We start from the raw sequence: 26,470 nt of genomic DNA, 5'->3' as shown, positions 1-26,470 counted from the left end.
GAGTAATCCTGAGTCCCTGGGGTTTTAGGATGGCTGAGAAAAGGTGACTGAGGTACAGGAATGGCCGGTGCTGCGCTGTGTGAGAGATGTGCAGTGCTTTCTGGGCTTCTCCAATTATTATCGAAGGTTCATCTCTCACTTTTCTCAACTAGCTTCTCCCATCACTAGGCTGTTGAGAAAGGGGGCCGTCTTCCTATGGACTCCAGAAGCCATGGACGCTTTCCTCCAGCTGAAAAAGGCTTTCTGTTCTGCCCCCATCTTGCGACACCCGCAACCAGATGTCCCTTTCATCGTCGAGGCTGATGCCTCCAACATCGCTGTGGGGGCGGTGTTGTCGCAAAGAGACAAACTGACCAGACAGTTACACCCGGTGGCTTTCTTGTCAAAGAAACTAAATCCTGCGGAACTCAATTACTCAGTCCCAGAAAAAGAACTATTGGCCATCAAGAAGGCCTTCCAGGAGTGGAGACACTACTTATGGGGGGCTCACCATCCGGTCACAGTGTACACCGATCACAAAAATCTACAATATATGAAGACCGCGAGGCTCCTCTCACAGAGGCAGATGAGATGGATGTTATTCTTCGCGGAATACGAGTTTGTAGTAACGTTTCGTCCAGGCTCAGAGAACCGGAAAGCCGACTCGTTGTCGAGACTTGATGAAAGCGAAGGCACCCAGCAGCATCAGCTGGAGGCTATCGTCCATCCGGAGAAGGTCCTGTGCGTGATCACAGCGGAGAAGTTCGTGGACCAGGTCAAGGACAGCCGCTCGACGATGCGGTGGCAGCGTTGGGCCAAGCAAGACCCATGTCGGGTCTTGAAACACGGAATACCTCTCCACAAAAACAGGTTGTTTCTGCCCACGCAAGAGCTACGGGTACAGGCCTTCAACTGGTGCCACAATACAGTGCTAGCAGGACACCCCGGAAACCAGAAGACCCTCCATCTAGTGCAACGATATTTCTGGTGGGATGGCATGGTCACAGATGTAAAACGCTGGGTATTGCACTGTGAGACCTGTGCTAGGGCGAAAGGAGAACACGGCAAGGCTAGGGGACGACTGCTGCCGTTGCCAACACCACCTCAACCCTGGCACACGATAAGTTTGGATTTTGTTCTAGGCCTACCCCTGGACCAAGGGTTTAACGCCATTTTGGTGGTGGTTGATAGCCTGCCGAAAATGGGGCATTTTATACCGTGCAAAAACCTTCCCACGGCGGGGCAAACAGCGCAGATGCTCTTGACGCAGGTGGTGCGTTTACATGGCCTCCCCCGGATTATTGTTTCAGATAGGGGCCCTCAATTCGTGGCCCGCTTCTGGTGCATGTGGTGCAAGGCCCTTCAGGTGAGTGCCGCTCTGTCCACCAGTTTTCACCCGCAGACTGATGGGCAGACCGAGCGCCTGAACCAAACCTTGAAAAAGTATTTAAGCTGCTTTTCTGAGGATGCCAAGGACTCTTGGGTTTCGTTGTTGTGGTTGGCAGAGCTGTCGTACAATAACACTTGGCACAGCTCCATTAACGAAACGCCGTTCAGAGCCAATCACGGCTTTCATGTCTCTACGTTGCCGCTGGTCGTTCCAAGAGAGGTACAAAACCAGCCCACCGTGATGGAACAAGTCGACCGCCTCTTACAACTCCATAAGAAACTACAGGCCAACTTGCAGCGAGCCAAGCAGCGGTAGAAGAAATGGGCCGATTGCCACAGGCACGAAGGGCCTAGTTACCAGGTGGGAGACCGTGTTTGGCTCTCCACAAAAAACATCCGCTTTAGGTGGCGTAGCGTATTCCATCCCAGATACATAGGGCCCTATACGGTGGTGCGGAAAATCAACCCTGTGGCCTATCAGTTGAAGCTGCCGGCGTGCCTGCGTATACATCCCGTGTTCCACTGCGGACTCCTGAAACCAGCCAGGAATGTCAGAAGCCGAGCTACACCTCCAGTAATGCGGGATGGCCAGCTGGAGTACGAAGTGAAACGTATCCTGGACTCGAAATGGAGACAAGGGAAGTTGTGGTACCTGATTTCCTGGAAGGGGTACCCGTCCGAAGACGACTCGTGGGAACCCAGCACGAATGTTCACGCCCCGCAGGCAACACGCCTATTCCATGCCCGCAATCCGGGGAAACCAGGGTCAAGGAGGCGCTGGGGAGGGGGGCGTACTGTCAGGGTTTGAGGGCCTGGGCGCCTACGTAGTTGCGCGGTGAAAGCCAGTGGAACTACACGTCCCAGCAACCCCAGACAAGGGGAGGGGCGAAAGACTTTATTAACACGAACAACGCGTGAAGACGTTGTTCGTGATTCTGAAACCTGGAAGCAGCCGGAGGCTTTCGAGCGGCTGTGCATTTTTCTGCTCTTCTGGTGCTTGGAAGAGAGCCTCGGGAAGAGGCGGAACCTTTCCGGGGACGGCCGTGGTGGAGCGGCACGAGTTCCGAAGAGGGCGCAGCAGGGCTGGTCTTGCCTGCGTCGTGAACCACAGAACAGAGCAAGCGAGGTGAAGCCGGTGATTCCTCACGTCACCGAAACCCCGCTGATTGCGCAGCTTTGCGCGGACACCAGCAAATATCGGCAGGCGGGCCGTGAAGGTTTACACGGCGGCCCGGACCGTGGCAGGTGCCCATTCTTACTTTTGTGTACAGAGTCTTGGTAACGCTGAATTAATGTTTTCGGCCATCTGGCAGCCATGTGGGTGGAGCCGGCCATGTATTTTGTTTTTGGAGTGTTGCTTTAATCGGCCCTCTGGCAGCCAGTGAGGTGGAGCCGGGCCCCCACACTAAAAGGGTACGAGACTTTCAAAGAGTGAGGCGGATATTGGAACTAGCTTTGACGGATAGAAAGTGATTCCTTAACTGCCAAGCAGAGGAGCCCTGACGATAAGGGTTGTCTGGATTCCTTCCTTTGCACTACTCCTTCCTTCCTCAGTTTCTGGTTACAAGAGAGTGGGGGTTAAGAGTGGGTATGTACGGAGACCTGGGAGAGTGAAGCTCGGTGGGGCATGAATGGTCAGGTTGGCCCGTGTTAACCTTCTTGCACTTGTTGGTTTTTGGCATAGGTCCCGGTGCAGCAGTCTCCGAGAGACGATTGGTAGCTGCTAGAGGAACTATTGGCAGGGAGACGCCTTGGCAGGTAGGAGGAGGAACTAGCGAGACCACCTGAGAGTAGATAGCATGTGAGAGGTGCCTAATTGCTTGTACTTTGTTTTTCAGGTGTCGCCTTCCCACGCTGCCCCCACCCTATCCTTCCCTCGCCTGATCGCCTCAACACTCTTGTTATCTAGAATCGGAGTTTGGGAAGGTCAGGAGGGGGACCCCTTTGAGCATCGCCCTGATCCTGAGGAGAACCAGAAGACCGCGACAAGAATGTCCTTAAGGGTTGGAACCAATGGGTCCACCCAGCCTCAGTATAAGGACATGACCTTCTTTGACCATGTGTGTTGCAAGACACCTGAAGCTAGGACAGAGTCCCTCCACAGTAGGCCTGATAGATCTGCTTACAGCAGATGATCTGAGGTTGGCTCTAGGATCTAACAGATCTGAATCAGGGAGTGGGTCAATTACACTATCTGGGTCTGATGATGAAAATCAAGATGACCAGGAATCTGTAATTGAAGGGCCAGATCCAGAAGGATCTGAACAGGACAGAGGAATTCTCCCTAAGAGAACTGACAGAATAGAAGAGAGGGTTAGGTCCCCTTCTAGGGAATCTGACCACTCATATCACTCTGGAAGAGAATCTGTCCATCAGAGGAGCTCATACTTTCATAGAAGATAGACCTCCACTGAAAGAATGTAGAAACTGTTTCAGTATGAGGAAGCAAGGTTTACCCTTAAGGCTAAGCAGTTGGCATTAGATAAAGAAGCCTTTGAGCTCCAGAGAGCTTCTAGAAAAGAGGGGTTAGAACCCCCTGGTGGCAGCAACAGTATCCCTAGAGTCAGAGATGACATCCCAGACCATAGGAACCTGTCCAAGGTTGTTCCTCCCTACCAGAGTGGGGATGATATCCACAAATGGATAACTGCTATGGAGAGGGCCTGTAAAGTACAACAGGTCCCCCAGAAACAGTGGGCAGCAATCTTGTGGCTCTCCTTTTCAGATAAAGGCAGAGACAAGCTCCTCACTGTTAGAGAAGAGGATGCTGATGACTATGAAGTCCTGAAGAGTGCTTTGATAGATGGGTTTGGCTTAACCACTGAGCAGTACAGGTTGAAGTTCAGAGACACCCAGAAGGCACAGACTCAGGACTGGACTGACTTTGTAGATTGTGCAACCAAGGCTCTGGAGGGTTGGCTGGTTGGTAGTAGAGTTACTGATTTTAAGGGATTGTATAATCTTATAATGAGAGAACAGATCCTTAATAATTGCCAGAACCCGTTGTTGCATCAATACCTGGTGGACTCTGCTCTGACCTTTCCCCAAGAATTGGGAAAGAAGGCAGACAAATGGGTCAGAACCAGGGTGAGGCAGAAAACCCAGAACTAAGGGGGTGACACTAAGAAGCAGGATCCTAAAGGCTCTGAGAAAGGTGGGGATAAGTCAAAAGACCAGAAGTCTTCACAAGGGCCCCAAAAATCTGCATCTGGTGGGGATTCACAGTCTACAAAGGGAAAAGACCAAAAGAAGCCCTGGTGCAAATTCTGTAAACAGAAAGGGTACTGGACTTCTGATTGTAACAAGTCCAAAGACTAAACCACCACCACTCAGGCCCCTAAGGCCACTGTTCCCCCTAGTACAGCTACTGGTGGAGGTGGTAATCAGAATAAGGGTGTAGAAGGGTTGACCCTGGGTTCTGATGTGGACTCTGGCCTAGTCAGAGTACCCGCACAGGCATTGCTGGTTTGCTGGTTTGTGATGGAGACATTGACATTGATATGTCCTTCCTAGTGAGCCCCAGTAATCTGGGCAAATACAAACAGCAGCCGATCATAAATGGCAAACAGGCTTTGGCATTCAGGGACACAGGTGAGAGATGATCTGGTGGACCCTGAACAGATCATCCTGGGTGAAATGTACCAGGTGATCAATGCAAGCAATGTCAGGACCAACCATAGTCTGGCAGTTTTGAATTTCTCCTGGGGAGGGGTAACTGGCCTCAACAGCATTTGCAGTGCACCGGTCTTGCCTTTGGGACCTTGTATGTATTTAGCTATGCAGCATATTAGCCTGGGTGCCGAAACATCTACTATTGTTTAATATGGAGGGAAAGTAAGCACCAAGCTGCGTGACACGCCAGGTATGGGAACACATGGAGAGAAATATTGCCTCGTAGGACACTGAAATAATGTAAATGTCACATAGAAGCAATTTGAAACCTTGGCAGCTGTGTAGAGCCTGACTATACAGGGACATCTAGTAATCACCTGAGGTACTGCACCCTCATATATCTAACGGGGAAATGACGTCTGCAGGAAGCACAATACTCATGGAAAATTTGCATTTCCACAATGCTTTGCTACAGAGCAGCCACAGTTTTATTCTCGCATGATTATTCTTTAAGAGTATATCATGGGATGATTTTTGTTTTCAGCTTTATTATTTATATTTATACCCCCGTAACATTGGTGTGATGTATGTTTTATCTGCAATTCCATTTGCTGACTATGCAGTGGCAGCTTTATGCTCGGTCTTATGGCTAAGAGCCGTCACGTGTTGAATAATGTTTCAGTTACGTTTTTGTAACTGTACGGCTGGGCAGCCTGCTGTGAGGCAAGGTGGCTGATAGATGGGCCTGCCTGTTTTTTTTTAACGTATGTCGGTTGGCTGAGCTTCACTGCTGTGCAGGCCAGACTAATGCTTATGAGGCCAAGCTTACGTACTCGGCTAAATCGAAAGGTTTAAATGGTCCTCTGTCTGGTGACTCTCTCCCGGGCCCGACTGGCCTAAGGCTGATAATGGCTGACTGCGAAGTGGTTCGCACAGTTCAGCTGGGCTAGTTGGCTGCCGGGTGGAGAGACGGATATAATTTTCAACAACTGGAGGATTGCGCTTAAAACTATGGAGTGCTCCTGCTCTTTCAATGTGTCCTGGCAGGCTGTGTAGAGCCTGACTATACAGGGACACCTAGTAATCACCTGAGGTACTGCACCCTCATATATGTAACGGGGAAATGACGTCTGCAGGAAGCACCGTACTCGTGGAAAATTTGCATTCCCACCATGCTTTGCTACAGAGCAGCCACGGTTTCGTTCTCGCATGATTACATTCTTCAAGAGCATATCGTGTAATCATTTTGATTTTAGCTTTGTTTATTATCTATACTCATTTGAAGGCACGAACAGGGAGGGGGGCGGCGGGTGAGCGGCGATGTCATTACTCTATAAAGATATTTACAAATGATGTTTGTTTTACTGGAGTTAGCTGGGCTTATTATTTTTTTGGCTGCTGTGGATGCCGATGCGGGTTCGCATGGTGTCGTCCTGTGGGGGGGGGGAGAGAGGGGGCGATTGGGGTCTGCCAGCAGCACGGCTGCATGGCCATGCCCCTCTCTCTTCACTCAATGCTGGAGCTGTCAGTGCAAGAGCAGTTACGTCGCGAGACTTTGCCCTAATGGGCGTGTAGACCTGCTGATAGCGTCATGCGGGACTTGAGCAGGGCAGATGCATACCCACAATCCTATGCACTGTGACAGGTATCTATCTTCCATTCACAAACGACTTAATGATATTTCTCACTATTTTAGGTGTAAGGCAGCAAAGTACTTGAACTGGGCTGTCACACTTTGCCTGTTAACAATTTTTTCAATGTCGCTCTAACAGTCTTAGGTAACGTATACCGTGAGATGGTTCCGTTAATCAATTATAGATAAGCATCATTTGTTAGTCTTTGGTCTTGTCATTGAATTAACACTTAGTGTGGCAGTGACATTGCATTGACACGCCTCTCCTTCCAAGGACTGGGCATGCGCTCACACACGCTTCCAGACGGATTAGGCCGCGTGTCAGAAAGAAGTGCGCCGGTAAAGGGGTCAGTAGCCTTGGAAGGATACAAATGACGACTTAATCATCATGAGGCGGGACTAACAAGCCTTAAACCAATAGGAAGACTGTAGTTACTGACCTAAGCCAATATAAAAGATGGGCGGAGCTTCTACAGAAACTTCCTCACTAAAGTGTACACTGCATGTCTCGTAGAGACAGCGCAAGCGCTGTCTAGGCGAGACCTAAAAAGGTAGTAGTCAGTGCAGACCTCCCTGTCAAATGTCTATTGGGCAATGATCTAGAGACTTCAGCCTGGTCTGAAGTGGAGTTATGGACTCATGCTGAGATGTTGGGCATACCTGCAGAGGTATTTGCTGTGACCAGGTCACAGGCCAAAATGCATAAAGCTGAACCAGCTCTGGATCCTGAAACTATGGACCAGATGCTACCCAAGAGGAGGAGCAGTAGGGTTAAGGCAGTGCCGTCCCCTCTGTCTCAGATCTAAGATTCCCCTCCTGAGGGAGAAGCAGATCCTGAAGAAGTAACTGCCCCAGAGGGACTTCAGCCAGATCAGGTTGTGTTCTTGGGGGCCGGGGGACCTTCCAGGGAAGATCTGAGTAAGGAGCAACAGTGCTGCCCCTCTCTTGAACCCCTCAGACAGCAGGCTGCTGCTGAGGCTGCTGGGAGTGCTAGTGGGTCCCATAAAGTTTATTGGGATGAGGGACTCCTATATTCTGAGGCTAGAGATCCTACCCCTGGAGCCACCAGGAGGTTGGTAATACCTCAGAAGTTTAGGGGGTTCCTCGTGACCCTAGCACATGACATCCCTTTAGCAGGACACTTGGGCCAAAACAAGACCTGGGACAGGCTTGTCCCACATTTCCATTGGCCACACATGTCAGAGGACACAAAGGAGTTTTGTCGCTCCTGTGTCACTTGCCAAGCCAGTGGCAAGTCAGGTGGCACAACAAAGGCCCCCCTGATACCACTACCTGTGGTGGGGGTTCCCTTTGAAAGGGTAGGGATTGACATTGTTGGTGCCCTAGACCCTCCAACAGCATCTGGGCACAGGTTTATCCTGGTGGTAGTGGATCATGCCACCAGGTACCCAGAAGCAATTCCCCTGAGGACCACCACAGCCCCTGTGGTGGCAAGAGCCCTCATTGGAGTTTTCTCCAGAGTGGGTTTCCCTAAGGAGGTTATATCTGACAGAGGTACCAACTTCATGTCAGGGTATCTAAAAGCAATGTGGAAGGAGTGTGGTGTAAACTACAAGTTCACTACTCCCTATCACCCACAATGCAATGGGTTAGTTGAAAGGTTCAACAAAACCCTAAAGGGAATGATTAAAGGCTCCCAGAAAAGCTTAGGTGAAAATGGGACCTTTTACTTCCCTGCCTTCTGTTTGCATACAGGGAGGTTCCACAGAAGTGGGTTTGCTACAGCCCTTTTGAACTTCTGTTTGGGCATCCTGTAAGAGGTCCATTATGTTTGGTGAAGGAGGGCGGGGAGTTACCTCTCAAACCTCCCAAACAGGATGTGATGGACTATGTACTTGGTCTCCGCTCCCGGATGGCTGAATACATGACGAAGGCAACCAAAAACCTGGAGGCAAGCCAAGAACTACAGAAAGCTTGGCATGACCAAAAGGCTGTACTGACTGTCTATCAGCCAGGACAGAAAGTGTGGGTGTTGGAGCCTATGGCCACAGCAGCTCTCCAAGACAAGTGGAGTGCCCCCCATACAATTGTTGAGCAAAAGGGAGAAGTCACCTATTTGGTGAATCTTGGAACTCCCAGGAGCCCCCTTAGGGTGCTCCATGTCAACAGACTTAAGCCATATGTGGACAGGGCTGACATGGGCTTGCTCATGGCAACTGATGAGGAACAGGAGGAGGAGAGTGACCCTCTCCCTGACCTGCTCTCACAAAACCCTGATGATGAGTCAGTAGAAGGTGTTGCTTTGGCAAGCAGCCTCACTGACCATCAACAAACTGAATGCAGACAAGTTCTGCAACAGTACAGACATATGTTTAGTCTGACCCCAAGTCAGACTTCCTGGTGCACCCATGAGGTGGACACTGGGGACAGTCTGCCTGTCAAGAGTAAAATCTACAGGCAACCTGGCCATGTCAGGGACTGTATCAGGACTGAAGTCCAGAAAATGTTGGAACTAGGTGTAATTGAGCCTTCAGATAGTCCTTGGGCTAGTCCAGTAGTCCTTGTGCCCAAACCTCATACCCAGGGTGGTAAGAAAGAAATGAGGTTTTGTGTTGACTACAGAGGCCTCAATGCAGTCACCAGGACTGATGCCTATCCAATTCCCAGGGCAGATGAGCTCATTGATACTTTGGCCTCAGCAAAATATCTGAGTACATTTGACCTAACAGCTGGCTATTGGCAAATCAAGTTAGCTGATGATGCCAAGGCCAAAACAGCATTTTCAACCCCTGTTGGGCACTATCACTTTGTGGTAATGCCCTTTGGTTTGAAAAATGCACCTGCCAGTTTTCAGAGGTTGGTGAACAAAGTTCTGGCAGGTATGGAAACTTATTGCTCAGCTTATCTAGATGATATTGCTGTCTTTAGTTCCACCTGACAGGATCACCTGGTCCACCTCAGAAATGTTTTGGAGGCCCTGCAAAAAGCAGGCCTCACTATCAAGGCCACTAAGTGCCAGATAGGGCAGAGTCAGGTTGTGTACCTGGGCCACCTTGTAGGTGGAGGCCAGGTTCAACCATTGCAGGTCAAAATCCAGACCATAATGGAATGGGTAGCTCCAACAACCCAGACACAGGTGAGAGCCTTTTTAGGCCTGACTGGGTATTATAGGAGGTTTGTTAAGGGATATCGATCTATAGTGAACCGCTTAAATGATCTTACCTCAAAGAAAATACCAAAAAAGGTTCAGTGGACAGCTAGCTGTCAGAAGGCATTTGAAGACCTCAAGCAGGCCATGTGCACTGCCCCCATCTTACAGAGTCCAGACTACACCAGGAAGTTCATTGTCCAAACAGATGCTTCAGAGCTGGGTGTGGGAGCTGTACTGTCTCAACTGAATGATGAAGGTCAAGACCAGCCAGTAGCTTTTATAAGCAGAAGGCTGACCCCTAGAGAGAAACGTTGGTCAGCTACAGAGAGGGAGGCCTTTGCTGTGGTGTGGGCCCTGAAGAAACTGAGGCCATACTTGTTTGGCACTCACTTCATAGTTCAGACTGACCACAAGCCCCTCCTATGGCTCAAACAGATGAAAGGTGAAAATCCTAAACTGCTAAGGTGGTCCATTTCCCTGCAGGGGATGGACTATACAGTGGAACTTAGACCTGGGACCCAACATACCAATGCAGATGGACTCTCAAGGTATTTCCACTTAGAACACGACGACTCAACTGGTCAAGGTTAGTTTAGTGTCCCTGCGTTTGGGGGGTTTGTGTAGGAGAGTAGGATCTGCACTAATGTTGCCCCCACTTTTTTTCTGATGTTAACACTGGTTTCTGGCTATAGTCTGGCTGGGTCCCTGCTAATCAGGGCCCCAGTCTCTCTGTTCTCTCTAAACAACTTGGAGTGCATATTGGATGCACTAGTGATTGGATACTGTGGTGCCTTATGAGCCCCTAGTATATGGTACCCTAGGTACCAAGGGCATAGGTACTTCACAGGCCTACCAGGGGCTGAAGCATGTATTATGCCACCCCTGGGAAGCAGACTCAATCTGACACCACAGGCCTGCTACTGCAGCCTGGGTGAGGTAGTGTTAGCACTCCTCACTGAGGTATAGGTTCCCTATATCTCACCATACACACACATATAAACCTATCAGTGACCCCTAAGGCAGACCCTATCAATCCTGAGGGCACGGTGCTTGGTTTACAATGTGAGGGGGTGCCTCTGCATGAGCACGACCCCTCTGCAGCTGGCAGAGTCTATTCTTTGCGGCTCTTTGTGGATGCGGTAAACCATATTCTCTTAAGTGCAATATAACCCACGGTTAAATGCTAACTTTGGAATGACTACATCAAAACATGTCGTGTTTGGTGTCAAACAACTTGGAATAATATCCCCAAACCAGTAACTGGTGTGGGAGTATGATCCCACCCTTCTAGAGGGGACGACATGTACCTACTGTGGTAACACGGTAGAAATCTGAAAGAGCCCTGGCATCACAAAATGGATGCCACCAGCACAGACACTGGGCTGCCCTCCTGCTGCTGACCGAAACTCGCAGTGAAGGAGACCCAACAATAGGCATCCTGTCACAGGGAGATGTTACCACCTTCCAGACAGGATTTAGTGTATTGGGGCTGGGTGTGTGCACTTCTAGAGTGCTTTGAAGTCCTGCACTGCGGGAGCAGTAGGCTCCTCTGTGCATATGCCAGCTCAAACCGGTTCGGGGGCTACCTGTCCCTGCTCTGGCACGAAACTGGACAAAGGGAAGTGGGTGTAACCACCCACTCCCCTGACCCTCCCAGAGGAGTGGTCATAGAGCTAGTCCCTCCCTCTCTTTTAGTATAAGATAGGGAAACCGCTTCGTGTCTCTGGGCAAATCTGCTGGAACTTACTCTGCGCTGTCTTTGGAGAGGCTGCTTCTGCTGCTGGGCTGCCGGTGAGACCGCGGAGGGGAGCTTACCTGGACTACATCTCCCAGGAGCGTGTGCGGTCACTCAGGTGTGTTGCGCCTGACCTCCCGCCCTCAATCACTTAAATACCTCGCGGAACCCGCTGTCGCGGGTCCCGCTTCGTGTCTCTGGGAAAATCTGCTGGAACTTACTCTGCGCTGTCTTTGGAGAGGCTGCTTCTGCTGCTGGGCTGCCGGTGAGACCGCGGAGGGGAGCTTACCTGGACTACATCTCCCAGGAGCGTGTGCGGTGACTCAGGTGTGTTGCGCCTGACCTCCCGCCCTCAATCACTTAAATACCTCGCGGAACCCGCTGTCGCGGGTCCCGCTTCGTGTCTCTGGGCAAATCTGCTGGAACTTACTCTGCGCTGTCTTTGGAGAGGCTGCTTCTGCTGCTGGGCTGCCGGTGAGACCGCGGAGGGGAGCTTACCTGGACTACATCTCCCAGGAGCGTGTGCGGTCACTCAGGTGTGTTACGCCTGACCTCCCGCCCTCAATCACTTAAATATCTCGCGGAACCCGCTGTCACGGGTCCCGCTTCGTGTCTCTGGGCAAATCTGCTGGAACTTACTCTGCGCTGTCTTTGGAGAGGCTGCTTCTGCTGCTGGGCTGCCGGTGAGACCGCGGAGGGGAGCTTACCTGGACTACATCTCCCAGGAGCGTGTGCGGTCACTCAGGTGTGTTGCGCCTGACATCCCGCCCTCAATCACTTAAATATCTCGCGGAACCCGCTGTCGCGGGTCCCGCTTCGTGTCTCTGGGCAAATCTGCTGGAACTTACTCTGCGCTGTCTTTGGAGAGGCTGCTTCTGCTGCTGGGCTGCCGGTGAGACCGCGGAGGGGAGCTTACCTGGACTACATCTCCCAGAAGCGTGTACTGTCACTGAGGTGTGTTGCGCCTGATCTCCCGCTATTGGCCCACGGATTCTTTTAAACCAGACTTTCATCCCGCAGCGCGGGACGCGCGGGCACCGCCAGGCTAAGCCCGGGCAAAGGGCGGGCCGCCTGAGGCCGTCCGAGGACGACAGAGGACGGGACGGGCCACTTCACTTTTGTTTGTGGTAGAGTGATTCTTTCATCGATACTAAGTCCGAAAGGCACTACTGTTGACTGATATTGCTTACAGTTTTCACCATTATAATAACGTGCTGTCATTAGATATTGTTATAGCTCTGTGGTAGCATGTCAAAACCAAAAATGTCCTCAATCTCGAACACCATGGACAACTATCTGATACAGATTGTTAGTAAGATCAATAACGACAGGAGGGTGTCATTGGGGTCAACTTGTTCTACTAATCTTCCCTTACCGATTCCCCTGTCTGATTCGCTGCTGGCTTCTCCCTCACTGGTCAATAGTAGCACCCAATTGACACAGAGGCCTTAGACAGTGACATCCTTGAACTAAGTGTGCACCCAATTGCCAATTCGCAATCTACTACTGATTTAGACTTGGCTATGGATGTTGAACTGGTCGAATCTAAGTCCCCCGCTCCTCCCCCTAGAGTTAGGGCAGTCAGAACTTGTAGGAAATCCCAGATTAAAAACAATGGGACTCGCCCAGGGAAGAAAAAGGCTACCTCCGTAACTAAAAACACGAAAAAGGCAGAGGGGCTAGAGCTACATGTAGTTAAAAACTCTGAGAATGAACTACCTACAAAAATAGTAAATATGATTGACACCAAAATTGAGAGTATTATCACTCCCTTGGTAGCCAAAATCGATAAACTAATGGCAGAGGTAGCTAGATTGAGTGCCCTAATAAATAGACCAGTGGAAGAAGTGACCAGAGTTATGTCCCCGGTATCAAGTAGATCTTCTCTAAATGTTCTGCCCGTTGGAGGCGAAGGAAGGGCTACGCAAAAAGAGATAGTGAATCCCTCGCCTTTGCAATCTAGAACTGATAAGAATTCCCAGAAGGTATCCAAACCCGATCCTCCACCTAACCACATTGCCCATCGTCCAGTGAATGACCAATTCCAATGTATTGTTGAGGCCGACCCCCTTACATTGGTCCTTGCTAATGTACCCACGTTGCCGTCAGATAAAATAGAAACTACATCTTCTCTCATTAGCAAATCTTTGCACTGGATGGTAAATAACATGAGGATGTCCCCCGGGGGAGTGCAGCAATTAGCCGGGGAAATCATCATGGCAAGAAGAGTCTCATGGCTAGGCTATAATCCCAAAAAATACGCAGGAGACTGTGTGGTTGTTAACTTTTCTAACCCAGAAGCTCTCCCCAATGTTTTGAACAATATATTTCCCCCTCAACGAAGACATGGTGCTATCATTCCTCTAACACTAAAATATTTTTATTGTGGGAGGAATTGGGTAGCTCATCGAGCGACATTGAGGCCAGGGTGGATCCCAATGCCTAGCATAGGGGGTAGGAGTGACTCTACTAGGAAGTGGAACATCAGCTTAGAAAATAGGTATGGGGTCTTGTCAGATTTAAATGATTGTGATTGACTTGACGGGGAGGATAGACTAGAGAACAAAACCTTGGTATTGTTTGATAACTTGTCCACTCTCATAGCTCCCGCCAGCTGTCAAGAAAATAGCGTAACATGTAATTTCAGTAAAACCCAGTCAGACGCAATAGAACCGCGCAGGTTAACATCCCCCAGCCACCCAGGACATGGAAACATAGGATCAAAAGTATTAATAAATGAATCATCAGGTATCCCTCGTATTAACGTTGAACACATGAATAGGATTGACGGTGAGCTCCAAAGCCCATTAACAATAAATGAGTTTTCTTGTTCTCTTGAAACCGAGTCACGCCTGACCCTCTTATCCTGGAATCTTGCAGGAATAGGCAATAAGCTACATTTAATTGAATGGTACAGTTTTGTTGACCAGTTCGACATAATCCTATTTCAAGAGTCGTGGTCCTTGGCTCCGGTTTATCGTTTGGGATTCCTTAATTTCTATATACCTGCCACCAAAAAAACTAAAGGCCGACCATCTGGTGGCCTAATAATTTGGATCCGCCAATCCCTATGTTGCAAAATTAATCAATATAGCCTTCAATCTAACGACATTTTGTCATTAAACATCACCTGGCCTAATGACCAGGGAATGGTTATATCCAACATTTATGCTAGAGGGATTGTCGGAGGTACCTCATCCGACGTGACATCTGCCCTAGATCATCATCTTTCTACACTACCATTGGAGAAGCTTATTGTAGTGGGTGGTGATTTTAATACGACGTTCGAGACCCTTGGCCCTGAGGACCAGTTCCTTGCTGAAGAGGAGGACAGTAGATGGGGCGTTCCTCAGCTGGATCTTCCTCCAGTTAAGAGATGGACCGCTGCGGCCATTCAACTTAAAGCACTCTGTTTAGAGCGAGGGCTCAGAGCTGCTAATGGGCGTACTAGGTCAGATCGCCAGGGTGCTAGTACATTTGACAATGGTAGGTCCACTAGCCGTATAGATTACTTCCTGGTGGACATTAGGATTTGGTATAGATTGAATGATATGACCATAATTGCACGGGAAGAAAGCGATCATAATGCCCTGTGCCTGGAACTACAAGCTCCTAACGGGCTTATTGAACCCAAAATTGGTGGGGCAAAAACTAGCCTAGATATTGTTGTATCAAACAACATGAGGCATGTTAAATGGGCCAGATTTATAGAAAAGCCGGAGAAATTAGAGGACCTTAAAAAATTGGTAATTGACGAAGTGGCTAATTTAAAAGCCCGATCGTCTGATAATAACTTTTCTTCATCTATGCTTGAGGCCCATACTATCCTTTTCTCAAATCTCCAAGGGTTTTTTATGAAGCCCTCTGAGGGAGGGAAAGTTAACAAGGGCAAACCACTTGAGGTGGGATGGTTTAACAAAACTTGTAGAGCAGCTCGCCAGAGATTAAGTGTAGCTCTCAGATCAAGAAACATCGAAGATGTGAGATCTGCTAGGAAGTCATATAGACAAGTACAGTTAGTGGCTAAGAAGGAATGGGACGAGGAGCACTGGCAAGACCTGAAATCTGCTTGCTTGGCCAAGGATCAGAAACAGTTTTGGGCTATAGTTAAGTGGGACAGAGGTGGGGTTGCGCCATCACCCCAAAATAATGTGGCAAATAACCAGTGGGTTGACTTCTTCAGACCGCAATATGCTTCAGTTTCGTCTGAAGGAGAGCACTCACTTCCTCCCGCTATCTATTTTCAAACGCAGGTGTTCTCGATTAAAGATGTTAATTTAGCTCTAGATTGTATAACCAGGGGCCGTACTCCTGGTATGGACGGGATACCTGCGGACGTATTTTTAACTGATAGATCATCTTGGTGTCAATATTTCCAATGGCTAGCTAATTCTATAGCTATAGGCGCACCCATTCCCCCTTCATGGAAAGGGGCTGAAATAATCCCAGTTTTTAAAAAAGGGGATAAATCATTACCAAGCAACTATAGACCTATTAGTCTTATTGACTCTGCTCAAAAACTCATAGGTCGATTAGTACAAAACAAATTACAAACTTGGATTGAAGAAAATAGCATTTTATCCCCGTTCCAAGCTGGGTTTAGACCATGTACCAGTTCGGTTGATCAGGTATTTTATTTCCTAGCACTCTATTGGAGGAATGTGAAGCTGATCAATGGGACCCTTTATGCTGTCTTTATAGATTTGAAATCAGCATTTGACCTAGTGCCCCGCTCTAAACTTTGGAGGGTTCTCGACGATGCAGGGATAGCACCGGAACTACTAACGTTACTTGTCCGCCTGCATGAGAACAATTATGCACGAATTAAGTGGGGAACACAGGGGGAGGTGACTGACACATTTCCTGTAGAGCGTGGTGTTCGGCAGGGATGTGTCTTGGCGCCCACGTTGTTCTCCCTGTTTATAAATGGCATTGTTGAACATCTGAGCCGTTCGCCCACAGATGCCCCTGTATTGGCTGGGTCTCGCGTGCCTGTTCTCATGTTTGCGGACGACACGTTGATAGTTTCACGGACACCAAGTGGCCTGCAGAAGGCACTAAATGCATTTGGTGACTTCTGTCGAGAACGCGGTCTTGAGATAAATACCTCCAAAACTAAGTTTATGTGTTTAAACCAGCGGCAAAATTTTAGAGGTGTTATTAATTTTAACGGTACCCCGCTGGAGCAAGTTGAGGCATTTACATATCTAGGGATATCCCTCCAGAACAGCATGAAATGGACTAACCATATTGACATGGCTGCTTTAAAATTTCATCAGCTAGCGGGCGCAATTGTCTCTAAATATAAATCTTCTCTGACAAAACCTATTACTCCAGCCTTGGAAATTTACAATATGAAAGTGATTAGTGCTTCATTATATGGTTCGGAACTATGGGGTTTTGGCAACCTGAATCAACTAAGATTAGCAGAAAACAAGTTTTTACGTTGTTTAACAGGAGTTCCCCAAAGTACCCCAATGATTCCATTAGCATATGACCTAGGCAGGAAAAAAGTAGAGGACTTGGCACGATTACGCCCACTCCTTTATTGGCGGCGGATCATGGTAACTCCGGAACTAGCTCATTATGCCATCGCCTTGAAGGATATTATTAGGGCTGATCGTTTTCATTCCATTGCATGGCTCAAAGAAATTAGAGATTTGCTAAAAAAACTAGAATTAGAGCATCTATGGAATGATCTAAATGGCTTAAGTTTTCCATCTAAGTCTGCACTCAAAAAATTGTACTGGGATATGATTTTGACTTCTGCCTTCAGTTCTGGTCAGAGTTCCAATCTAACAGGTCGTTTTCTTGACGTCAAATTTATTCCATCTTGTGAGGCATTTTGGGGTCTTATAGAAAGGCCCATTGATAGAAAACTGTATTTTCAGTTTAGAATTGGGTCTCTTCCTGTAAATGCATTCACCTATAGATGGTCACCTATTCAGGACAACAAATGTCCCCATTGTCGAGACTTGATTGAGGACTCTGGTCATCTCCTGTTTGTCTGTCCATTGTATGTTGCTCCACGTCATAGGTGGATAAAACCAGTATGTTTAAATTTGGGAATACGCAGATATAAGGAAGCCCTAAGAATATTTGAATCTGATTGCACCCCTTGTTTGGATATTGCTGTCGCAAAATTCTTGGGGTGGGCATGGATAATACGCACCCGTACCCTAAAAATTCTAGAAGCTGGTCAATGAGTATTGACACTAAATGTTGTTGATCCATTTTAAATATTAAGATTTTACTTTTTTAATAGATAAATTGATGTTGTTAAAATCATTGGAACTATTCGCCAGCATTATGATTTAATGTAATTTTAAATTCATATATTGTATTTTAAAACAGTATTTATATTTATGGTATTGTTAGGATGTTAGTATGCTTTTATGACATGCTGTCGAATAAAGCTTTGAAATTTGATTTGCAAGTTAGATATCCCTGGACGACGCATTACAAGAAGAATCCTGGCCCTTCGACGTTCCACTACCTTTGGAAGACAGAAGAATCTCCCTTGGAGTCAAGGTCCCTGCAGCCCCAGAAGTAGATTTCCTGACTTCTCGACGGCCATTATGAGTCCCCAGCAAAGCTGTGGCGAGTGGACCCCACAAATGATGAGGAACAACAATACCCGGGTACCGTGCACTATTGTCAAGTGCAACCCCTTCACGACGTTCTTAGAACTTGTGCATTGGACCATTTGTGGCCCAAGCCTCCAGCAAGTTGTGCACCGAAAATCAGAGGCCTACCCCGTCCCGAGTGACCGTGGGCTCTTGTAAAGCATTTCCTCACAAGGCGTCTTCGCGATCCCTTGTCCGTTGGCTTGTGGGTCCCCCGAAGACTTTCTTATCAAACCAAAGGCCTCCCCTGGTTGCTCCAGGCCTGCCCTCACTTACCTCGCTGGGTGAGTCCCTCAGACCTTGCTGGTCTGCACCGCTTACTTTCTTCACATTCCACAAGACTTAATGTTGCAAAGGCTTGTTGGCTCCAATCCGGTTGCGAACACCTCAGTAAGCTGCAGACATCATGGGACACTCCGAATCCAGCTCCTGGTCATCGTCGATGCCTCCTGGACCTCGTGGGTGAAGAGTCAAAACACCCTTGATCACCTGAAATCACCCGACTTCCGTGGGCATCCATCCACCTGGCCCCTGGTCACTGGCAAGTGACTGTGAACACTGTCCCTTCTGCTTTCAGGTCATCTTCATCTTGAGTCCAGCCTTGGATTCCACCGGACACTTCTTCAGTCTTCGCAAGCAGCAAATCTTCATCGGCTTCCATACAAAACGACGACGCGGCCGGACACTAAAAGACACCTATGCACCCGGCTTCCCTGGGTGAGGTAATTCGTGCACTCCGGTGCCCTAGTGTGTGTTGGCCCTCGAATTACTTACCTTGTAAGTCGCTTGCTCAATTGAAATCAATAGGGAACCCGCAGCTGTGTTCTCACACTGCACGTGTCTCCTGTGGGTCTTATACTTACCTGTCTTGGATGGATTAGTGAAGACCCAGCGATTCTACAGGCCCTAGGCCTTGTCCCCTTGCAAATCTGCTTTCTAAACCTCTTTTTTAGTATATGGTCTGGTACGCCCCTAGGGCCCCAGCCATATTTGTGCTTAACTTATTGTGAAACGTTGATATTTGTGAATGTCCTTGACTTCTAATCTCATAAAGAGATTAGTAGAGTGTGTCTAGAAATAAATACATATATATTTGATATATATACCTGTGTGGTGTCCTTTCATTTGGTAATTCAAGAGATTATAAGGTAAAACAAGCTGCTTTACATTCCTCTGAGACTTAGCCTGAAGGCTGCTCTCCACAGCTACCACTAGGATAGCTTTCTTTAAAAGGTTGTCTTAAACCTATCTACCATAAGATTCGAATTGGACTTGTACAAGGTGGCCACTATGACTAGTGACCAGCATATGCCAGGCCAACTTCTCACAAGAGATCTTTATCAAATGACTACAGCTCCCAGAGGTCTTTAACAAACGACTACAGCTACCAGAGGGATTTATCAAATGACTACAGCTCCCAGAGGTCTTTAACAAGCGACTACAGCTCCCAGAGGTCTTTATCAAATGACTACAGCTACCAGAGGTCTTTAATAAGTGACTACAGCTCCCAGACTCCCAGAGGTCTTTAACAAACGACTACAGCTACCAGAAGTCTTGAACAAGCGACTACAGCTCCCAGAGGTCTTGAACAAGTGACTACAGCCACCATACCCTGTAACACACTACTCCAGCTCCCAGAGGTCTTCAACAGACAACTACAGCTCACAGAGGCCTTCAACAAACAACTAGAGCTCACAGAGGTCTTTAATAAGCGACTACAGCTCCCAGAGGTCTTTAACAAAACTACAGCTCCCAGAAGTCTGTAACAAGCGACTACAGCTCCCAGAGGTCTTTATCAAATGACTACAGCTCCCAGAGGTCTTTAACAAGCAACTACAGCTCCCAGAGGTCTTTAACAAGTGACTACAGCTCCCAGAGCCCTTTAAAAAAACTACAGCTCCCAGAGCCCTTTAACATACAACTACAGCTCCCAGAAGTCTTCAACAAACGACTAGAGCTCACAGAGGCTTTTAACAAACTACTACAGCTCCCAGTGGCCTTCAACAAACAACTAGAGCTCCCAGAGGTCTTTAACAAGCGACTACAGCTCCCAGAGGTCTTTAACAAGTGACTATAGCTCCCTGAGGTCTTTAACAAGTGACAACAGCCACCAGACCGTGTAACAAACTACTACAGCTCCCAGAGGTCTTCAACAAACAACTACAGCTCACAGAGGCCTTCAACAAACAACTAGAGGTCACAGAGGTCTTTAATAAGCGACTACAGCTCCCAGAGGTCTTTAACAAGCGACTATAGCTACCTGAGGTCTTTAACAAGTGACAACAGCCACCAGACCGTGTAACAAACTACTACAGCTCCCAGAGGTCTTCAACAAACAACTACAGCTCATCGAGGCCTTCAACAAACAACTAGAGCTCACAGAGGTCTTTAACAAGCGACTACAGCTCCCAGAGGTCTTTAACAAACGACTACAGCTCCCAGAGGTCTTTATCAAATGACTACAGCTACCGGAGCCCTTTAACATATAACTACAGCTACCAGAGGTCTTTAACAAAACTACAGCTCCCAGAAGTCTGTAACAAGCGACTACAGCTCCCAGAGGTCTTTATCAAATGACTACAGCTCCCAGAGGTCTTTAACAAGAAACTACAGCTCCCAGAGGTCTTTAACAAGTGACTAGAGCTCCCTGAGGTCTTTAACAAGTGACAACAGCCACCAGACCGTGTAACAAACTACTACAGCTTCCAGAGGTCTTCAACAAACAACTACAGCTCACCGAGGCCTTCAACAAACAACTAGAGCTCACAGAGGTCTTTAACAAGCGACTACAGCTCCCAGAGCCCTTTAAAAAAACTACAGCTCCCAGAAGTCATCAACAAAAGACTAGAGCTCACAGAGGCTTTTAACAAACTACTACAAGAGGCCTTCAACAGACCGAGAAAGCTATGCTTACCTCACAGCACTGACCATGCGTGATCTTGGCTCACTTGTGACTTTACATTTACTAACGGACTCTCTTTGAGCAAGAAACGACCTGCCAAAGCCAGGGGTGACTGTAATGTACCGCGCGCAGACCGAGCACATATGGCCAGCTGGAAGGAGCTTCTTGTAGAGACCCAAAGGTAGCAGAATCCCCCACCTCCACGCACCCCCTGCTCCAGGAGGTAGGGATTTAAATGCACTTACCTGAGGTGATGGCTGGAGTGCAGACGGGGCGGGTCATGCGTCTGTGCACGAAGGACGTGCCCTTCACGGCTCCATCCTCAGATTACTGTGTGCCTCGAAGCCAGCTCCGTGCCTCAAGGCCAGCCCAGCGCCTCGAACCCAGTGCCTCAAAGCCAGTCCAGCGCCTCGAATCCAGCCCAGCGCCTCGAACCCAGTGCCTCGATGCCAGCCCAGCGCCTCAAACCCAGTGCCTCAAAGCCAGTCCAGCGCCTCGAATCCAGCCCAGCGCCTCGAACCCAGTGCCTCGATGCCAACCCAGCGCCTCGAACCCAGCTCAGTGCCTCGTCCTGCACCTGCTCCAAGCGACCTCCCCTCGCTCTCTGCAGACAGGAGTCATCTGTGCGGGACATCGTTAGTGTGACAAGATCACACGCGTGATCAGATAAGTGAGTCAGTCAAGTGTTCTCTTCCCGCCACGCAGCAGGTTTGGGATTCTTCAAATACCTCACTGGGCCCTAAATGCAAATTTCTTATTGAAAGCTCCTGCTTCCTGCTTCCTGAGCTGTCGATCACAGAAGGAAGAGGGAAAAGGGGGGGGGGGGGGGGGTGGAGGGGGGGTCCCCCTCCCCTCCCCTCCCCTCCCCTCCCCTGGCGGCTTCACTCTTTGGCAAGAGTTACCACTGCATATTACTGGGGCCCTCTGTGCGGGCCCACGTCTTTCTGACGGGCTCCCATGGGCCCCTGTTAACATCTGACACATGTACCATGCCCTTGGCTTCTCAACGTCAGTGGATGACGCAAGCCCTCGCCGTCGAAATGTGGGCGAGACCAGGCAATACGGGGTATTTAGCACTCACCTGTGGGTGAACCCCTGTAATACACGGTCTGCTTCCATAATGTGTGGGTGAACCCCTGTAATACACGGTCTGATTCCATAATGTGTGGGTGAACCCCTGTAATACACGGTCTGCTTCCATAATGTGTGGGTGAACCCCTGTAATACACGGTCTGATTCCATAATGTGTGGGTGAACCCCTGTAATACACGGTCTGATTCCATAATGTGTGGGTGAACCCCTGTAATACACGGTCTGATTCCATAATGTGTGGGTGAGACCGAGCGATACAGGGTCTGCTGCTATCGTGTTAGTGGGTGAACCCCTGTAATACAGGGTCTGCTGCTATCGTGTTAGTGGGTGAACCCCTGTAATACAGGGTCTGCTGCTATCGTGTTAGTGGGTGAACCCCTGTAATACAGGGTCTGCTGCTATCGTGTTAGTGGGTGAACCCCTGTATTACAGGGTCTGCTGCTATCGTGTTAGTGGGTGAACCCCTCTCGTGTTAGTGGGTGAACCCCTGTAATACAGGGTCTGCTGCTATCGTGTTAGTGGGTGAACCCCTCTCGTGTTAGTGGGTGAACCCCTGTAATACAGGGTCTGCTGCTATCGTGTTAGTGGGTGAACCCCTGTAATACAGGGTCTGCTGCTATCGTGTGTGGGTGAGACTGAGGAATACAGGGTCTGCTGCTATCGTGTGTGGGTGAGACTGAGGAATACAGGGTCTGCTGCTATCATGTGTGGGTGAACCCCTGTAATACAGGGTCTGCTGCTATCGTGTGTGGGTGAGACTGAGGAATACAGGGTCTGCTGCTATCGTGTGTGGGTGAGACTGAGGAATACAGGGTCTGCTGCTATCGTGTGTGGGTGAGACTGAGGAATACAGGGTCTGCTGCTATCATGTGTGGGTGAACCCCTGTAATACAGGGTCTGCTGCTATCGTGTGTGGGTGAGACCGAGCGATACAGGGTCTGCTGCTATCGTGTTAGTGGGTGAACCCCTGTAATACAGGGTCTGCTGCTATCGTGTTAGTGGGTGAACCCCTGTAATACAGGGTCTGCTGCTATCGTGTTAGTGGGTGAACCCCTGTAATACAGGGTCTGCTGCTATCGTGTTAGTGGGTGAACCCCTGTATTACAGGGTCTGCTGCTATCGTGTTAGTGGGTGAACCCCTCTCGTGTTAGTGGGTGAACCCCTGTAATACAGGGTCTGCTGCTATCGTGTTAGTGGGTGAACCCCTCTCGTGTTAGTGGGTGAACCCCTGTAATACAGGGTCTGCTGCTATCGTGTTAGTGGGTGAACCCCTGTAATACAGGGTCTGCTGCTATCGTGTGTGGGTGAGACTGAGGAATACAGGGTCTGCTGCTATCGTGTGTGGGTGAGACTGAGGAATACAGGGTCTGCTGCTATCATGTGTGGGTGAACCCCTGTAATACAGGGTCTGCTGCTATCGTGTGTGGGTGAGACTGAGGAATACAGGGTCTGCTGCTATCGTGTGTGGGTGAGACTGAGGAATACAGGGTCTGCTGCTATCGTGTGTGGGTGAGACTGAGGAATACAGGGTCTGCTGCTATCATGTGTGGGTGAACCCCTGTAATACAGGGTCTGCTGCTATCGTGTGTGGGTGAGACTGAGGAATACAGGGTCTGCTGCTATCGTGTTAGTGGGTGAACCCCTGTAATACTGGGTCTGCTGCTATCGTGTTAGTGGGTGAACCCCTGTAATACAGGGTCTGCTGCTATCGTGTTAGTGGGTGAACCCCTGTAATACAGGGTCTGCTGCTATCGTGTGTGGGTGAGACTGAGGAATACAGGGTCTGCTGCTATCGTTATGTTATGTTATGTTATCTTTAATTTATAAAGCGCGCAGCTACTCGGAAGTGTCCCGGCGCTAAACTCATGACAAGAGGAAGAAGAAAGGCAAAAACCCAACAGGCTAAAAAAGCGCGGTTTTTAATTTATTTGCTTTGAAACAGACGAGGGTCCTGGGTAGCCCGAAGCGCTACAGACAGGGAGTTCCAAGCAAGGCCTGCTTTACGGCCGAAGGAGTTCCCGCCCATTCTTTGGCGATTAAACCTAGGGGTCTGGATCAGAAACTGAGCAGATGAACGCAGTGTCCTCCCAGGTGTGTAGAAGACAAACCTCTTACGCAGATAACACGGACCCAGACCATGAAGGGCCCTATGCACAATGGAGAGCATCTTTCATTTCAAACGAGAATCCACTGGGAGCCAGTGCAGAGAGCGCAGATGGAAACGAACGCTACACCTAGAGCCCGTGCCAAGGAGAAGTCTAGCAGCTGCATTCTGGACCACCTGCAGTTTCTTGACCAAATATCCTGGGCTGCCTATCAAAAGGGCGTTTGGGTAGTCCAGACGAGATAGGATAAGGGCCCGAACCACAGTTTCTTTCGCCTTGTCAGGAAGAAAGGGAAGAAACCTCCGCAAAGTTTTCAGAATACCAAAACAGACACCGGCCAGCCTCTTCACTTGAGTTGCAAAATTCAAGTTTTCCTCGAACCAAACGCCAAGATTTTTTACTACCACTTTACCAATGGTAGGACGAGGGAAATCGAGAGACCAGAACCTGTCTCTAAACTCAGAAGATGGAGAGCCGTAGAAGAGAACTTCAGATTTGCCTTCGTTGCATTTCAACTGAGCATTTGCCAGCCAATGAAAGACCGACGACAAACACTGTTGCGCCGCCGTAGCCGAGTCATCATCCTTATTCCAACAAAACAAGAGCTGAGTGTCGTCCGCATAGGCCATCACTCTCGCCCCCAAAGACTCAGCGAGATAAACCAGTGGGGTCACATAGATGTTGAATAACAGGGGGCTAAAGGATGAGCCCTGCGGAACACCCGTAGTCATTTGCAGTTGAACGGAGACGCAAGGAGGAATCCAAACCTGTTGAGACCTACCCTCCAAAAAAGACCGGAGCCACTGCAGGGCAGAGCCGCCAATGCCTATAGCCGATAGACGATCCAGGAGCAGAGAGTGGGGCACGGTGTCGAAAGCGGCTGAGAGATCTAACATCACCAAAGCCGCTTTCCCACCGGCATCCAAACAATCACGGATTGCCTCTGTCACCTCAAGCAGGGCAAGCTCAGTGCTATGAGAGGCACGGAATCCGGATTGGGCCGGGTGAAGCCAACCAGCGCTCTCTATGAACTCAGTCAGCTGAGTCGTGACCACCCTCTCACAGACTTTGGCCAAACTAGGCAAGAGTGAGGCTATCGTGTTAGTGGGTGAACCCCTGTAATACAGGGTCTGCTTCTATCGTGTTAGTGGGTGAACCCATGTAATACAGGGTCTGCTTCTATCGTGTTAGTGGGTGAACCCCTGTAATACAGGGTCTGCTGCTATCGTGTGTGGGTAAGACTGAGGAATACAGGGTCTGCTGCCATCATGTGTGGGTGAGACCGAGCGATACAGGATCTGCTGCTATCATGTGAGGGTGAGCTCCGGCAATACAGGGTCTGCTTTCATTGTGTGTGGGTGAGACGAGCAATACAGGGTCTGCTGCTATCGTGTTAGTGGGTGAACCTCTGTAATACAGGGTCTGCTGCAATCGTGTGTGGGTGAGACCGAGGGATACAGGGTCTGCTGCTATCGTGTGTGGGTGAGACCAAGCGATACAGGGTCTGCTGCTATCGTGTGTGGGTGAGACCGAGCGATACAGGGTCTGCTGCTATCGTGTTTGGGTGAGACCGAGTGATACACGGTCTGCTGCTATCGTGTGTGGGTGAGACCGAGGGATACAGGGTCTGCTGCTATCGTGTGTGGGTGAGACCAAGCGATACAGGGTCTGCTGCTATCGTGTGTGGGTGAGACCGAGCGATACAGGGTCTGCTGCTATTGTGTGTGGGTTAGACCAAGCAATACAGGGTCTGCTGCTATCGTGTGTGGGTGAGACCGCGAGATACAGGGTCTGCTGTTATCGTGTGTGGGTTAGACCGAGCGATACAGGGTCTGCTGCTATCGTGTGTGGGTGAGACCAAGTGATACAGGGTCTGCTGCTATCGTGTTAGTGGGTGAACCCCTGTAATACAGGGTCTGCTGCTATCATGTGTGGGTGAGACCGAGCAGTACAGGGTCTGCTGCTATCGTGTGTGGGTGAGACCGAGCGATACAGGGTCTGCTGCTATCATGTGTGGGTGAGACCGAGCAATACAGGGTCTGCTGCTATCATGTGTGGGTGAACCCCTGTAATACAGAGTCTGCTGCTATCGTGTTAGTGGGTGAACCCCTGTAAAACAGGGTCTGCTGCTATCGTGTGTGGGTGAGACTGAGGAATACAGGGTCTGCTGCCATCATGTGTGGGTGAGACGAGCGATACAGGATTTGCTGCTATCATGTGAGGGTGAGCTCCGGCGATACAGGGTCTGCTTTCATTGTGTGTGGGTGAGACGAGCAATACAGGGT

The 26,470-nt window shown here is 49.3% G+C and overlaps 1 protein-coding gene across 1 annotated transcript in view; it reads right to left on the bottom strand.

Moving 5' to 3' along the window:
- Positions 1 to 21,807, bottom strand: part of LOC146839268 (alpha-tectorin-like) — a 275,007-nt gene extending 253,200 nt beyond the window's left edge. Inside the window, exon 1 of the mRNA XM_085650330.1 lies at positions 21,234 to 21,807. The gene's annotated coding sequence lies outside the window, so the exon portion shown is untranslated. The remainder of the gene's footprint in view (positions 1 to 21,233) is intronic.
- Positions 21,808 to 26,470: the final 4,663 nt, after the last annotated feature.

Source organism: Triturus cristatus, chromosome 4_1 (assembly GCF_964204655.1).
Source record: "Triturus cristatus chromosome 4_1, aTriCri1.1, whole genome shotgun sequence".
Classification (NCBI taxonomy): Eukaryota; Metazoa; Chordata; class Amphibia; order Caudata; family Salamandridae; genus Triturus; species Triturus cristatus.
Note: the sequence above shows the minus strand (reverse complement) of the source record. Positions and strands in the feature narration are given on the sequence as shown.